Below are 15985 nucleotides of genomic sequence, written 5' to 3' on the forward strand. Positions count from 1 at the left end.
ACCCCCTGCTCAAGCAGGAGACCTTATACCATTTCAGACAGGTGGCTGTCCAGTCTCTTCTTAAAAAAAGTGATGAAGCACCCACAACTTCTGAAAGCAAGCTGTTCCACTGGTTAATTTTCCTCACTGTTAGGAAATTTCTCCTTAATTTCAGGTTGCTCCTCTCCTTGATTAGATCTCTGCTTCCTTCTCAGGGTACCGCTGCTACAGTGAAATGTTGCCTCAAGACCCACACCATGCCCCATCATGCCAGCTCCATTTTGCAAAGCCCCAAATCCCGCCACTATTTTGCACAAAACAGCATATGCTGTGCCCCGTTTCCCTTTGCCATTTTTTCTCCAGCTGACGACAGCTGTCCCCAGATTCTGTGAGGCAGCTGCAGGTTGTGCCAGCCTTTCTTATCAGGGCTACCTCAAACCATCCTTCAAGCCCCATTCTTGAAATGTTTTGGAAGCTTCATTCCCCCAAATCATGCAATAAGTTCCGCTGCCTTTTAGCAAAGATAGTTTTGTGGTAGTTGATCACCACAACTTGAACAGGAAAGTTTTCTTGTCTTGGTGTTTCCCCCCTCCATCCGCCTTTAAGTTGCTATGGAAATTGATACATATATGTCACATCAAAGTAAGAATCTTCATAATTGTGTGGAGAAAGGAGAAATGGTTGTCTAATTTTGACAGCAAGCCATTTGGAAGATTTTAATCAATATTTTATACTGTGGTTTTAAGACCTAATTACTTGTTTATCTTCTATGAAATGATGACAATTTCAAATACTTAAGTGTTTGTCCTGTAATTACTTAAATTTTAAATACTGTGTTTTGAACAGTATAACATAGCTGAGTGGATTATTCTTTATTGTTGGATGAAAAAGAAGAGTTGTCATGATTGAGGGAACTGCTATAAGTGGGGAAAAAAACTATGCTCCTTCTGAAAGATCTAGGCAAAGTTAATCTCAATTAATTTTTTAAAAATAATATTGTATAGTTACTATAATTTAACAACTCTATGATCGATATACTGTTTCTGTTCAGATTTTAATGCATCTGTCTTCTTTAATCATGACTGCATTGTATTATCAGTCTTGAAGTCCCAGGTTGCTTTGCATAACATTAAATGATGAGATCTGATTCTAATTTGCTGCATTATGTGATTTTAAGCCTTTTGGCTTAATTTATTTTCTGACCTTGATTAATTATAGCCAATTAAATAAATTGTGACTTGTACACTGCCAGAGCTCTGTTGGAAGATCCATCAGCATTATTTATTAGTGCTAGATTATTTTGTTGTCTGTATAAAGAAAGGATAAGACTCTGAATCCCAAACTTTAGATGTGGCACAATTCCATATATAAAATTATAGTCTAAAATGGTTTCAGAAAAGCTTTAATTGTACATCAGATCTATTTTTTTTAATACACAGTTTTCCTATAGAGAATTCTTCATAGAGGGGATCAAAGGTCTTTCCAATGAAAAGCAAATATAATCCTTGCAGGTATTAATATATATATATATAATACCAGTTCAGCTTATTTTGCAATATATGGCTTAGTAAAATGTAATAAAAATATATCAGGGTGGAATGTTTTTACCATTAAAAAAACTTCTTGCATTCCACTCTGGCAAATTTCTCAAGATTGTTGGGTTTTGCAATATTACCACTGCATATGGAAGAAGGATCCAATATCTTCATTGCATTGCATTACCAGCATTTCAGGGAAAAAGAGATTTTAATTTTAGCAATTTGGGCTGAATTAATTTACCAACAGCAAAACATCTTGCATCAATTATCTTTAAGTATAATATTTGAAGTAAATTCTTCAAATATTCCACTGGATTTCTCTCTATTTCAGCTCTGTAACTTAATTCAAATTTGCATTCATTTATTCATACGATCTTTTGATTGTTCAGACTGAGATATATTTCATTAGTTGATTGTAAATTGTGCTTAACAAATATTCAGAATTATGAATTATGAGATTTTAAAATTATTTCGAGATTCACAATATTTTCCCTTGATTGTGTAATTCTTTTATTGTTGTGCTGTTTATTTGAAGGTTCTGAAACTAATTAAGTATGATAGAGCACTGTGTAGGAAAGGACTACACTGTGTAGAGGTCTTAATTTTGTCCAATTAATAATAAAATTTTGTAATCTGAACACATTCTATGATGAACAAATTTTTTAGTACCTTCGTCATCATAAAAATAGACATTTAATAACATGACGAGAGGAAAAATCTAGACTTATCCTTTTTCTGTATCCCAAACAATAATATTTGTTGTTTCAATAATGAATAAAAGTTACAAGTCTCCTGAAAATACTATTATTTTTTCTTTCTATGTGGATCCAGATATATTTGTCCAGATCTTCTGGACAGTCTACATCAGGGGTGTCAAACTTGCAGTCCACAGCCTGGATACATCATGTGCTGGCCAGGCCCACTCCCGATTTAGGGAAGGGAGAAAAAGTCTCAATTCATCATGTGATGACAATGTGACACCACAAGTTTGACACCCCTGGTCTATATCTTCCATCGATGTGATGAAACCATAAGGAAATATGATCCATCCCAAAATTCAGGTTAAACAATTAGCGTGACACTACATTGTGAGATTTGGAGTTGATAGATAAAGTGGCAAAACAAGGAAAGTAATTAATGAAAATTTAAAATATAATGTAAAAACTACAATAATAAAATCTCTGTTTGTAATAAGGAGAACTTAAAGATTCCATCTACCTACGCACCTACAGTATTTCATTAATAAAAAATACAAAATCTGCTGAAAGTCTAGTAATTAATTAATAGATCCTCAAAATTTATAGCAGAAAAAGAAATAAATGATCTAGAAGGATGTTTTCAATATTAGTCTTTGTATTTCATTTATTAATCGTTACGTTCCTACTGAAGATAACAATTTATGGATTGATGTTCTTTTAAATATATATATATATATATGCTGTGAGTCAGTTAATGATGGCTGGAATTTTCGTTATTTTGAATTTCATTCAAAATTCATTATATAATGAATTTTAGTTTCATTATATAATACTGAGTTAATTTTAATTCCTGTTTGCAAAAAGCATATATGTTAGAATTAATTTAGCAGGTATATATGGCAATTATTTTTTCTCCAGTTTTACTTCAGATTTCTTCCCAGGATGATATGGTAATATTTTAGTATTTCAATCTTCAGTTGAACAAAGAGGAAAAAAGTTATACTGGTCCAGTTGCAATATCCCAACGAAGCCGTCGAGGTGATGGCCCAGTGTCTTGAAGCCGTGCGGGTCTGGATGGGGAGGAACAGGCTCCAGCTCAACCCCACCAAGACAGAGTGGCTGTGGGTTCTGGCGTCCCGGTACAGTCAGCTTATGCCATCGCTGACTGTTGGGGGTGAAGTACTGGCCCCCAGGGGGAGGGGGAGCAACTTGGGCGTTCTCCTGGATGATCGGCTGTCCTTAGAGGAACATCTGACGGCCGTCGCCAGGGGAGCATTTTATCAGGTTCGCCTGATTCGCCAGTTGCGCCCCTTCCTAGACTGGGACTCCTTATGCACGGTCACTCACACCCTCGTTACTTCCCGCCTGGACTATTGCAATGATCTCTACATGGGGCTCCCCTTGAAAAGCACCAGGAGGCTCCAGCTAGTCCAGAATGCAACTGCGCGAGTGATAGAGGGAGCACCTTGTTGCTCCCATATAACACCTATCCTGCGCGGCCTGCACTGGCTGCCGGTAGCCTTCCGGGTACAATTCAAGGTGCTGGCTATCACCTTTAAAGCGCTCCATGGCTTAGGACTGGGTTACTTACGAGACCACCTTCTGCCACTGATAGCCTCCCAATGACCTGTGCACTCCCACAGGGTGGGCCTTCTCAGGGTGCCGTCGACCAAACAATGTCAGTTGGCGGCCCCCAGGGGGAGAGCCTTCTCTGTGGCGGCACTGGCCCTTTGGAATGAGCTGCCTCTGGGGTTGCGCAAACTCCCCGACCTCTGGACCTTCAAACATGAACTTAAGACTTTATTATTTCATCATGTGGGACTGGCCTAAGCGTAATTTCAAATTGAAATTTTTAAATGGGTTTTACGTCGGTCTATGACCGTTTTAGTTTGATTCGGCCTATTAAATATTTGGTTTTAATTCTGTTTTTAAATTTGTTGTTTGTATTTTGTGTTTTTAAATATGGCTATAAATTGCCCTGAGTCCTTCGGGAGAAGGGCGGTATAGAAATTAAATTATAAATAAAATAAAATAAATATATATCTTTCCATGTTTCAGTAAGTTCTATTTTTTTCTGCAGTGGCAATTAAATGCATCATTTTATTTTTAGAAAACAGAAGAAATAATATTTGGGGGCATTTTTAAAGTACCAAATTGACAATCTGTGAATGTGACAATGATTTCAGATGCACTTAAAGCATATTCATGTTCTTATAATTGCATATGCTTCAGGGATGAAGAATCAAAAAATATAAATAAAACAAATGGAAAACGAAGTTTAACCACTTTTGAATACAATATTTAGCTTGATACTTGAAGCCCTGATCTGTCTTCAAGGACATTTCAAGCATAAAATCTGCTGGAATTGTAAACAACTTGTATTATATGTTTGATGATCCATTACATCTTGCAGACAATAAGACATTCCATTTCCCACATCTACCAAGATTTAAAGATATGGTACAATATATGGTAAAATATCAAGCTAGTCTGTTAAGTAGAGAAAGCTTCATTATTTCCCATGGGTTCCAATTTATCTATGGAAATTTATATAAAATTGCAGTTTTACTTAATGTTTTAACGTTCTTAAATATCTAAAAATAAGTATTCTGAGGAAACATTCAAGAAACAGGGAAGATGGTGGTTGACACAGCAAATCCAAGCCCTAAACCTTTTTTTTGTGCTGCCAATGTTACACGTACAAAGCAGTGGTGGAATTAAAAAATTTTTTTACTACTGGTTCTGTGGGCATGGCTTGGTGGGCATGGTGTGGCTTGGTGGCATGGCAGGGGAAGGATATTGCAAAATATCCATTCCTACCCACTCTGGGGCCAGCCAGAGGTGGTATTTGCTGGTTCTCCGAACTACTCAAATTTTCCGCTACCGGTTCTCCAGACGCTCTCAGAACCTGCTGAATAACACCCCTGGTACAAAGGCTTTGCTCATGCTGCTCCAAGGACTACTCTGCTTGTTTTGACCCCCCCACTCCTCTCACTCCTCCCTGGCTTCATTTGGAACAAACCCCTATAAGATGAAGCTCTTGTTGAGGCATGTGCTTGAATGTAGTTCCATCTTTGACCATTAGTGGGCTTCACTCCCCTGGAAGAAGGTCCACAGTCTGGAGATCTTACTGGATTTGTAAAGCCTCAGTAGTCCTCATATCAGATGCCTTGTGCCTGATTGCCCCAGTTGAACAGAATGACCACGGAGGGAAGTTTCCAGCAATTGGAGGAGTAATAAAAGTTTCTAATAGGAACTGGGCTGCCCCCAGTTGTTATCTCTTGTTTTATTATTTATTTAATCATTAAATTATATGTTGTCTGATTCCTAGCAACTCTGAGTGGCTTATGCCTAATGATTTAAGAGATTAAAAACAAGACAATAAAAACCTGTCTTTCAACCATTAAGAAATATGTGAAGAATAAAAATTTGAAATATGGAATAAAGGCTGTTTTCTGCTTATAAAACACTAATCTATTGACAATAATCTGTTTGCCTCTACATTCAGTTAACATGGGGTTGCAGGTAGTTTCCAAATCTCCTCACACTGTCCTGGCAAATAGCTCCATAATAATAATTTTAATAAAATTATGATTGAGTGAATCCCATCTATTAGTGTGTTCCCCTTGATGACTTCTCCTGAGCAAGGGGATATTTTTTTCCAGATACAAGCTCATTCAGGAGATGAGCTAAATAAGGATCTTCACTCAAGTAGGCTAGCTTTTATATTCATTATCTTCTGGAAATAAATAATCATCCTTTGCATTAACTGCCATGTATGGCTTTTTTCGGACACAATTTTTATTGTGCTTTACAGTTTAGCCTTTGTTATATGGGATTGGTTTCATTTGCTGTCATTTATTATGCTAGATATGTTTAAAAAGTTGCTGGTTATTGATTTTCTACAGTAACTGCTCTCAAAAACCAGGCTGCTTCCAACACCAGCATTGATCAAATATCAATTATTTTTTACCCTGAGCCTACAGAGCATCTTAAATTGCTTCTGGATTTATCTGCTACGCAGGAAAGGCTTTGACCCCAATTTTTCTGTGAGGGTCTTTTATCTTGGGCCATCAGACCTATTTTGCTATTTTCAAACTGTGTTGCAAACTCCCTTCACCCTTTCCAGCACTTGCTTTATTTTCTGGGAAGTTCTTATTTTAATGCTTCATGTTCACAATGGGCCTTAATGAGTCAATTAAACAAATACCACTTTAGAAGCATTAATATTCTGATCATCAATATAAATCAAGAAATTTGGATCTATTTGGGGAATAAGCTTTTGTTAGAGTGTTGTTCAAAATACAATATAAATTTTAATTAGGTGAGTTGAGCTGTTAGTGGAAATAGTTATAACCCTCATGTAACTTTTACCATAGTGTTTTTGAAGCAATTATTTATCATATTTATAATGGCAGTTCTCTTTCATCCTTTTACAATTTTTTATAAAGCACTCCTGGAAAAGATTTCTGATAGAGCTGAGTCATGCCAGCTCTAGATTTCCTAAAATTTAGAGCCAGATTCTATTTCTATTTTGGCAAATATTAACCAGCTGTATCAAAATTGCCAGTAGCTTATTTTTTAAGTTTGCAACATCATCGTTCATAAAGACTTGCCTTTGCTCATTCATTTTGCCCTCACTTTAAATATAATGGGAATTGAATTGAATAGAATTTTTTATTGACCAAGTGTAATTGGACACACAAGAAATTTGTCTTGGTGCATACGCTCTCAGCGTACATAAAAGAAAAGATACCTTCATCAACAATTCTAAGGTACAACACTTAATAATAGTCATAGGGTACAAATAAGCAATCAGGAAACAATCATATCAATATAAATCGTATGGATACAAGCAACAAAGTTACAGTCATACAATCATAAGTGGAAGGAGATGGGTGAAGGGAACGATGAGAAGATTTATAGTAGTTCAGATTTAGTAAATAGTTTGACAGTGTTGAGGGAATTATTTGTTTAGCAGAGTGATGGTTTTTGGGAAAAAACTGTTATTGTGTCTAGTTCTGGTGTGCAGTGCTCTGTAGTGTAGTTTTGAGGGTAGAAGTTGAAACAGTTTATGTCCCGGATGTGAGGGGTCTGTAAATATTTTCACAGCCCTCTTTTTGATTCGTGCAGTATACAGGTCCTCAATGGAAGGCAGGTTGGTAGCAATTGTTTTTTCTGCAGTTCTAATTATCCTCTGAAGTCTGTGTCTGTCTTGTTGGGTTGCGGAACCAATTGTCTACCTAGTATTTAGTGTTCTCCTGCTAGTTATGTGATTGCTGATTTGGATAACATTTTCAACTGCATGAAGTGGAGAAAAATTCCATATTTTAGTGAGAAAATAAGGCAAGAAATATATGATTCCCAGAGGATTCTCTTACTCAGGAAGTTATCTTTCAATTTCTTGGCATTGTAGAGATTGAGGCAGCTTGAGATAACATTTTCTGTGGTTTTAAAATATGGTTTTCGTTTTTTATTTTACCACTGCATGTGAATGGTACTGGACACATTGAACTGCAAATAGATCCCTATAACATGAAAAGGCTGATACTGTTTTATAACATCTAGATAAAATAGGGAAGCAGAGAAAATACAGATATTGTTTATATTAGCAAATTAAATCCATCTGAGTACATTCTTGTGAAAAATGGTTTCTGTACTAAGCTTTGTGCGTGGCAATAACTGCAACCATTTAAAGTAAATTGACCATTAAAGCATCCTTCTGCCTTTTGACAAATTGCATCAAAACATTTTATTCTTTGAGGCAATACAAACTTGACTACTATTGTGTTTTTCTGCCTCACTTACAAGCTGAATGAACCTGAGGTCTGAAATGCTTTTAGGTACTGTGCAGTGTAAGGGAAGCCAATAGAGATTGAATGAGGTCAAGTTCTGTTGAAGTCAGGACAAAGTCGCTTACTCTCACTGATGATAACAAATCCAGGCAGCTCTTGCAGCTCCTCCAATAGCTTGTTTTAGGAACTTTTATTAAAAATATGTTTTAATTTGTTTTAAAAGCTGCAACTATATTATTGGTTTGTTGTAAATAGTATCTTTTTTGTGAGAAATGGTGAACTATATGTTTTAAAAGGCCTTCCTTCCTTCCTTCCTTCCTTCCTTCCTTCCTTCCTTCCTTCCTTCCTTCCTTCCTTCCTTCCTTCCTTCCTTCCTTCCTTTTTTCTCATCTTCTCATCTTTCCTACTACTTTCTCCTATTGGTATGTATGATTTATCACATTGTATCTTATGATTAATGATTGTAGCTATGATCTATGATCTATGATCTATCTTTCATTGTTGTATGTACATTGAAAGCTCATGCACCAGAGACAAGTTCCTTGTGTGCCAATCACACTTGGCCAATAAAGAATTCTGTTCTGTTCTGTTCTGTTCTGTTCTGTTCTGTGCTCTGCTCTGCTCTGCTCTGCTCTGCTCTTTCCATCCATTCCAGAACCTAATTTTTTTTGGTACTTTTTCTTCTTTTTCTCCATTGGTTGCTTTCTCTCATTTTTCAGGAGCATTATTCAAGATTTGCAACACAGAAATTTATTGCTATTGTTTGACTTAATAGGACTCTAGGATGGAAGTCAGAGACTGAAAAAAATCTAATTATTCTAGAGTATAGGCAAGGTAAGCGAACACTCTGAGATTAATATCTGGCAAAGAATGCAAGATAAACAATAGATTTGTGTTCTCAAAGCAGGAGTGTGATTTTCTAGCTGCCAATTGCTCAGGTTTGGTGGACAAATCACAGTTTGAGTGTGTATTAAAAAGCAGCCAAGAAAATTATGGTTTTCTGGCTCTTTCCACGCGGTCTGGAAATATGGTCCCATTTTGTCCTCATTCCTCCAGGATAATGTAGCAGCAACAGAAACAGCACAGTGTAGTGCATGTCAATGATTTCATGGTTGCTAAGGTTTGGGCTTCTCCATCCTACCCTGAAATATGTGGGTGTGTACATGAATGGTAAGTGATACAGTTAAAGGTTGTTACACCTGAAGCAATCTTACAGGTGCTTCCACTTATTCAGTGATTCTGCTGGATAATATATTAATATCCAGTGATAAGATTGTTGCTATAAATCCACATGCAACCCAATAATTTCCTAACCTTCCTGCTGTATCTCACTCACTGTTTAAATGTGCTTCTTGGTTCTGATTTTGAAAGACTGACCCCATAGTGTGAAAAGACTGCTTCAACCCTCTCTTTAGTTCCTGACTGTTGGCGTACATACTATAATGAGTGCAAAAGTTAGATATAGTGTAGTGTAGTGTAGTGTAGGATAGAGTAGGATAAGATAGAATAGGATAAACTAGGCTAGGCTAGGCTAGGCTAAATTGGGATAGGATAAACTAAGCTAAACTAAGTTTTCACCCTCATTATTACACAAACTATGGTTTCATTTCTGATGCTGATGAATTGGCAGTTAGGCAGTCTTGGGTGCTACACATGATATGTGCCTGGGATTCAAATGCAAGCTGTAACCAATCTTTAATGCAAGTACAATTTACTTATTTATTCAATTTATGTAGCTTCCTAACTCAAATATATGACTCTGGGCAGCTCACAATTAAAACAACAACATGAAAGCAAAACAAAACAACACTCTAAGTACAATAAAAATCACATAAAAACCATACAAAAACACTGCACGTACCATCATTGTTTATATGTTTCCAAATAAGCTGGAGGGGGAAAAAGGTGCCGTCGGCTACTGTGCTGTCTCATCAACCAAATTGAATAGCTCTCCCCTGAAATGCTTGCTCACCAAGACAAGCGGAGAAGTAAGTAACAATATTGCATTTTTAATGCAATTGGAACTCTGGTTGGTACTCTCTTGTTAAGTGATAATATGAGAAAACTAGCAAATCATGAAATATTTACCATGAGATCTAAAAATGAGGTGGTTGGGATATTGCAAGGAAATAACCTTTGGCTTCCCAACATATCTTGGCTCTGAATTGCATATGGGCTGCAAATATATGAATTACCATTAACTCACAGGACGCTAGGAAAGGTTTGGAAATGAGCCAGAATGTACAAATTGGCCATGGTTGCTTTATATTGAATTTTTCTTTTTCTTTTTACAGAACCTGGGCAAAGGTTGGAGGGAAAACATACTGCCTTCTGTGATTCCAATTATGAATGTTTAATAAGCTCACTTTTGAAGAACACTTTGCATAGGAGAAGTGGCTGGTGTTGCATTACAGGAGAAATAGGTAACCTCATATCTTCCAAATACTTTGGATTTCAGCTCCCATCCGCTTTTATTAGTGGGCATATTAATGGAGTGTTTGTGCTTATCAAAATAAAGTTAGGAGTAAGTGATAATTTCCCTATTGTATAGTAAAGGTAAAGATTCCCCTTGCACATATGTGCTATGCGTTCCTGACTCTATGGGGCGGTGCTCATCTCCGTTTCAAAGCAGAAGAGCCGGCGCTGTCCGACGATGTCTCCGTGGTCATGTGGCTGGCATGACTAAATGCCAAAGGTGCACGGAACGCTGTTACATTCCCACCAAAGGTGGCCCCTATTTTTCTACTTGCATTTTTATGTGCTTTCGAACTGCTAGGTTGGCAGAAGCTGGGACAAGTAACAGGAGCCCCATTATGCAGCACTAGGGATTCGAACTGCTGAACTGCCAACCTTTCGATCAACAAACTCAGCATCTTAGCCACTGAGCCACTGCATCCCTTGGTATATTGGTCATATTGGTCTTGGTATATTGGTCACTATTGTATATCTGGAATTAAACAGTACAGAAGAAAGCAAGGGGGTAGATATGGAGTTGGGTGAATGTTCTTCTATATTTTTTACTTTTTATTATTGCAATTGCAGTAGCCATTAGGATAAACATGTCTCAAATCCCAGATTCATCATGAGGATATAGTATTGGAAAAGCAGGAGCAACTTCCCTGGTCTTTGTCTCCTTTGGCCACTTCCCTGGACATTTTTGATTCTCAGGGAAGGAAAAAGGAAAGACAAGGAAAAAGAAGAATTAATTATATTGGGGATTTGGGGGGGCTGATATGAGGGCTTGAAGGGGAGAATGCAGCTTTTGAATTGTGTTCGGGTTCACATATTCATCTGAGTTGCAGAAGAATTGAGAGGCTTTTAATGCTCAGATCTGCAGAGCGTCTGTAGATCCACATTTGGAGACATTTAATGAAGTGCTTCACAGCCCTCTTTAAATGGTTTACAGAGTCAGCCTATTGCCCCCAACAATCGGCCTCTTTATTTTACTGACCTCAGAAGGATGGAAGGCGGATTGAACCTTGAGCTGCTCAGAATCAAACTCCCGAGTGAGCTGTGAGTTGATCCTGCAGTACTGCATTCTAACCACTACACTACCATTGCTCTATGCCAGAATTTAGCTTCCCACCCTCATTATCCAGACCAAGAGCGCTATAAGAGCTTCAAATGCACTAATTTGCCTGGCCCTAATTTAATTTAGAAACTGCAGGTGATCCTTATGGGCCAAAATAAAAGGATCCTTGAGTGGCTCAGATTGCTAAGACAGTCTGTTATTAACAGCAGCTGCTTGCAATTACTGCAGGTTCAAGTTCAGGCCCAAGGATGACTCAGCCTTCCATCCTTTATAAGGTCGGTAAAATGAGGACCCAGATTGTTGGGGGCAATAAGTTGACTTTGTATATAATATACAAATGGATTAAGACTATTGCTTGACATAGTGTAAGCCGCCCTGAGTCTTCAGAGAAGGGCGGGATATAAATGCAAATTAAAAAAAAATTACCTATTTTTACTCATTGCCCTTGCAGACAACCCCTCCCCCCATGTCTATTCCTTAGCTTGCTTTTTGTTTCTATAATATTTATTTTTATTTATTTATTTGTCAATCACAACAATATATATAAGTATAAGCATGAAATACCCATATGAATTGGATACAACCAAAGGGAACATTAGGACAGGAACGGTAGGCACGTTGGTGCTCTTATGCTCGCCCCTTACAGACCTCTTAGAAATGGGGTGAGGTCAACAGTAGATAGTCTTTGGTTAAAGCTTTGGGGATTTTGGAATGAGACCACAGAGTCAGGTAGTGCATTCCAGGCATTAACAACTCTGTTACTGAAGTCATATTTTCTGCAGTCAAGGTTGGAGCTGTTCACTTTAAGTTTAAATCTATTGTGTGCTTGTGTATTGTTGTGGTTGAAGCTGAAGTAGTCTTCGACAGGAAGGACATTGTAGCAGATGATTTTATGAGTTATACTCAGGTCATACTCAGGTCAAATATTATGTTTACTCATTAAAAAAAGGTTCATAATAGCACAGTTAATCTCATGCAATTGGTAGAAAAAGTGGCTGGCCATGAGGTCTGAGAAAAAAGCCATTAGCAACCCTTCCTGTTCATTATTTAGGTCATATCCAATTTTTTTTGTTTCAGACCGAAAATAAAACAAAACAATTCATAAACATGCTTTGAAGCATAAGTTTTTTGCCATATTGCCCAACTCTTAAGTTAGTGCCAGATTTTTTTGGGAGGGGGGTGGGGGGATGGAGCAAGACTCACTCTATTTAAAAAAAAAAAACAGAAGCCATTTACTATGCATTAGTGAGCCAGCTGCCTGATAAACCAGTTATTGCTTATTTTGCTTAGCATGAATGAAAATATGCAAAAATGCTGTTGGTGAGTGGATGGAAGTGATGTTGTTGGTGAGTGGATGAGGTGAGTGGATGGAAGCACATGTTTTATATTTCCATAGAAAACCATCCAAAAATCCCAAGGCTGTCAAAAAATGATCCTGCATGAAGACAAAGGCAACACCCTTCCTAACATTCTCAAGAAAACGTTATAGTCATGAAATCTCTGGAGTTGAATTCAGCTCAAAATAGTCTTTGTATTATTTGATATTTTTAGTTTTTGTAACAAAAGTTTTTTTTAAAGGAGGAGGAGGAGGAGTGTTTTACTTTTTATACTCATCATTAGCCATTAGTCACTGGTTTACCAATGAATTTACTACTATAATATCAACAATACATTATCCACAGAATCCCTGCCATAGTAATACCTATTGCTGCATTCTTTGATCAGAAGAAAATATTACCTTCTCCAAAACTGATCACAACATTTCCAACAACTGTTCCTCGACACAAGACATTAATACACTATCCCCAAAAGATACTAAATGATCATATGATCATATCATATGGGACAGTGAGTCTTCATATTTCTTAGATTTCCAGCATAAAAAAAACTTTACATCCATTCATCCTTTCAAATACATCATTTGTGGAGTCTGATATATCCTAAATACATTTTTTGTTGAATCAACCAACCTTAATCTCAAAACTATAAATACCTTTAAACATTGTTAAATACCTGAAGCCATTGCTTTGGCTTTATCAGAAATTCTAGTTATTTAGTTTGTGTTTGAAATATCTCACATATGTCCATTAAAAAAATATTGAGATTTAGGTAGAAATATGTTACAGATTTTATTTTTGTAATGGATTCCATCAAGCAAGAGAGTAAAGGTGCCTTTGAGGCAGTTAAAGCATCTGGTCTGTGATAATCCATTAGAACAGGCTTAACCAGAAAATAGCTCCATTGTTTCGAATTGGGAAGAGCAAATTCAATTTGAAGTCAAGAAAAATCCTTTAAACAATTATTACATAGTGGCTGATTTAAAGTCATGATCTCAGCTTCTGCCAAAGCTGTCCAGTAAAATAATCCATCAACAATTTTCAAAATAGATTATTTTCCAAGGAGCTAGATATTCATGATTATAAAAGCTGAATTTATGTCCCAATATGGCACAAAGATTTCCCGCTCCTAGAAATTAACAAATTTTCTGCTATTTGTTGTTCTAATCACTTGCAGTTTCCATCTTAGTCCTTAAAGCAGCAGTGTCAAACTCAATTTCATCGAAGGCTGCATCAGGGTTGTGTTTGACCTTGGAGGGGTGGGGTGGGTAAGCATGGCCAAGGTGGGCATGGCCAGCTCAATGTCACTCATGTTGGCGGCACCTGTGGTGGCCAGTGCTACGGTAGGACTTCCCTGAGACCCTCCTTCACTCTCATTATAACCTTCCTTCCTTCCTTCCTTCCTTCCTTCCTTCCTTCCTTCCTTCCTTCCTTCCTTCCTTCCTTCCTTCCTTCCTCCCTCCCTCCCTCCCTCCCTCCCTCCCTTGCTTTTCTTCTTTTTCCTTGCCTCTTCATTCTCCTTCCTTCCTTCCCCTATTTCCTTATATTTTCTTCCTTGCTCTCTTCCCCTCTTTCCTTATTTTTCTTTTTCTTTCTCTTTCCTCTTTCCCTTTCTCCTTTCTTGTACATTCTTGCATGCTCAAATGCAGAAAGGGAAACTTTTCACCTTTTCTTTTCTTTTTAGTTTGTTTTGGTCTGCCAAAAATGGAGCCCAGGGGAGTCGCATATGGCCCCCCTATACCCCCATTTTTGGCTGTGACTACCTCCTGCAGCCCTCTGCTGGTGAAAACGGAGCATGGGAGGGCTGCATGAGGGTCCCCCCAAATCCCATTTTCACTGGCAGAGCCACATGGGCTGGTCCTTTCCTTTTTCCAGGCTGGACCTGCGGGCTAGATCTAAGCACCCCATGGGCTGGATACATCCCATGGGCCTTGAGGTTGACTCCCCTGCCTTAAAAAATAAAATTCTTTCTATTACTGAGAATAATATTTTCATTTTACCAACCGGTGGCTGATAAAATATTGTCCCAATAGTATTTTTTCAGATCAGATAAAACCACCTTCTGCAAAAGATAATCTCACTTTAGTTAAGGGAAACCTGGATAACTATTGTTTTAAATAAATGTCCTAAATCACTTAATAACCCAAAGAAAATATTTATTCAGTATTAATATACGAATAGAAGGATGCGGTGGCTCAGGGACTAGGACATTGAGCCTGTTGATCGAAAGATCGGCAGCTCAGCAGTTCGAATCCCTAGCGCTGCCCTGTAATGGGGTGAGCTCCCGTTACTTGTCCCAGCTTCTGCCAACCTAGCAGTTTCAAAAGCATGTAAAAATGCAAGTAGAAAAAATAGGGACCACCTTTGTTGGGAAGGTAACAGCGTTCCGTGCGCCTTTGGCGTAGAGTCATGCCGGCCACATGACCACGGAGACATCTTCGGACAGCACTGGCTCTTCGGCTTTGAAACGGAGCTGAGCACTGCCCCCTAGAGTCGGCAATGACTAGCACGTATGTGCGAGGGGAACCTTTACCTTTAATATACGAATGCCTATAAGAACGTAAATTTTTGTAGCATGAACATGAACTTTGCCTTAAAGGCTTAAAGGAATTTTATTAACATCTATTATCATCCAGTTCAACCTTTTAAAAAAAAGATTTCCACATATTGATTTTCACATATATAGTAATGCTTTGGGATAAGTCCCAAATATTTAATATAATCGGTAGAAATCACAGATCCCATCCCTTTACATAATTGTCTTGATGTATTAGGAAGCAAATAAGATTGCTGTGAAATTGCTCAGCAGCAGTATCTCTAAGGGACAATACTGGTGAAAGATTCTGCCTTCAGGGGGGTAAATCACACAAATATTTTGAAAGATATTGATATTAATGTGGCATTGATATCTATGCAAGAGGCATAGATATCCTTTCTCTTGACTGCAAGCAAGTTTATTTTCTTTCGAATGGAATGGCTTGTGTAATGACTCTTAAACCTTTGTAATATGCCTACCTGGCTGTACCATACTTGATGGATGAAATAATGTCTCCAGCACATTGCAATTGTTTGTTAGTACTACCACTCCAAAGGCCTTGGAGGTTTC

The 15985-nt window shown here is 37.7% G+C and overlaps 1 long non-coding RNA gene across 3 annotated transcripts in view; it reads left to right on the top strand.

The window, feature by feature from the left end:
- Positions 1–15985, top strand: part of LOC131201369 (uncharacterized) — a 79730-nt gene that overhangs the window by 11483 nt on the left and 52262 nt on the right. For all 3 annotated transcript variants that reach the window (XR_009155826.1, XR_009155827.1, XR_009155825.1), the window contains exon 2: positions 10305–10433. This is a non-coding gene — a long non-coding RNA (uncharacterized LOC131201369). The remainder of the gene's footprint in view (positions 1–10304; positions 10434–15985) is intronic.

This window comes from Ahaetulla prasina, chromosome 1 (assembly GCF_028640845.1).
Source record: "Ahaetulla prasina isolate Xishuangbanna chromosome 1, ASM2864084v1, whole genome shotgun sequence".
In the NCBI taxonomy this organism is placed as follows: domain Eukaryota; kingdom Metazoa; phylum Chordata; class Lepidosauria; order Squamata; family Colubridae; genus Ahaetulla; species Ahaetulla prasina.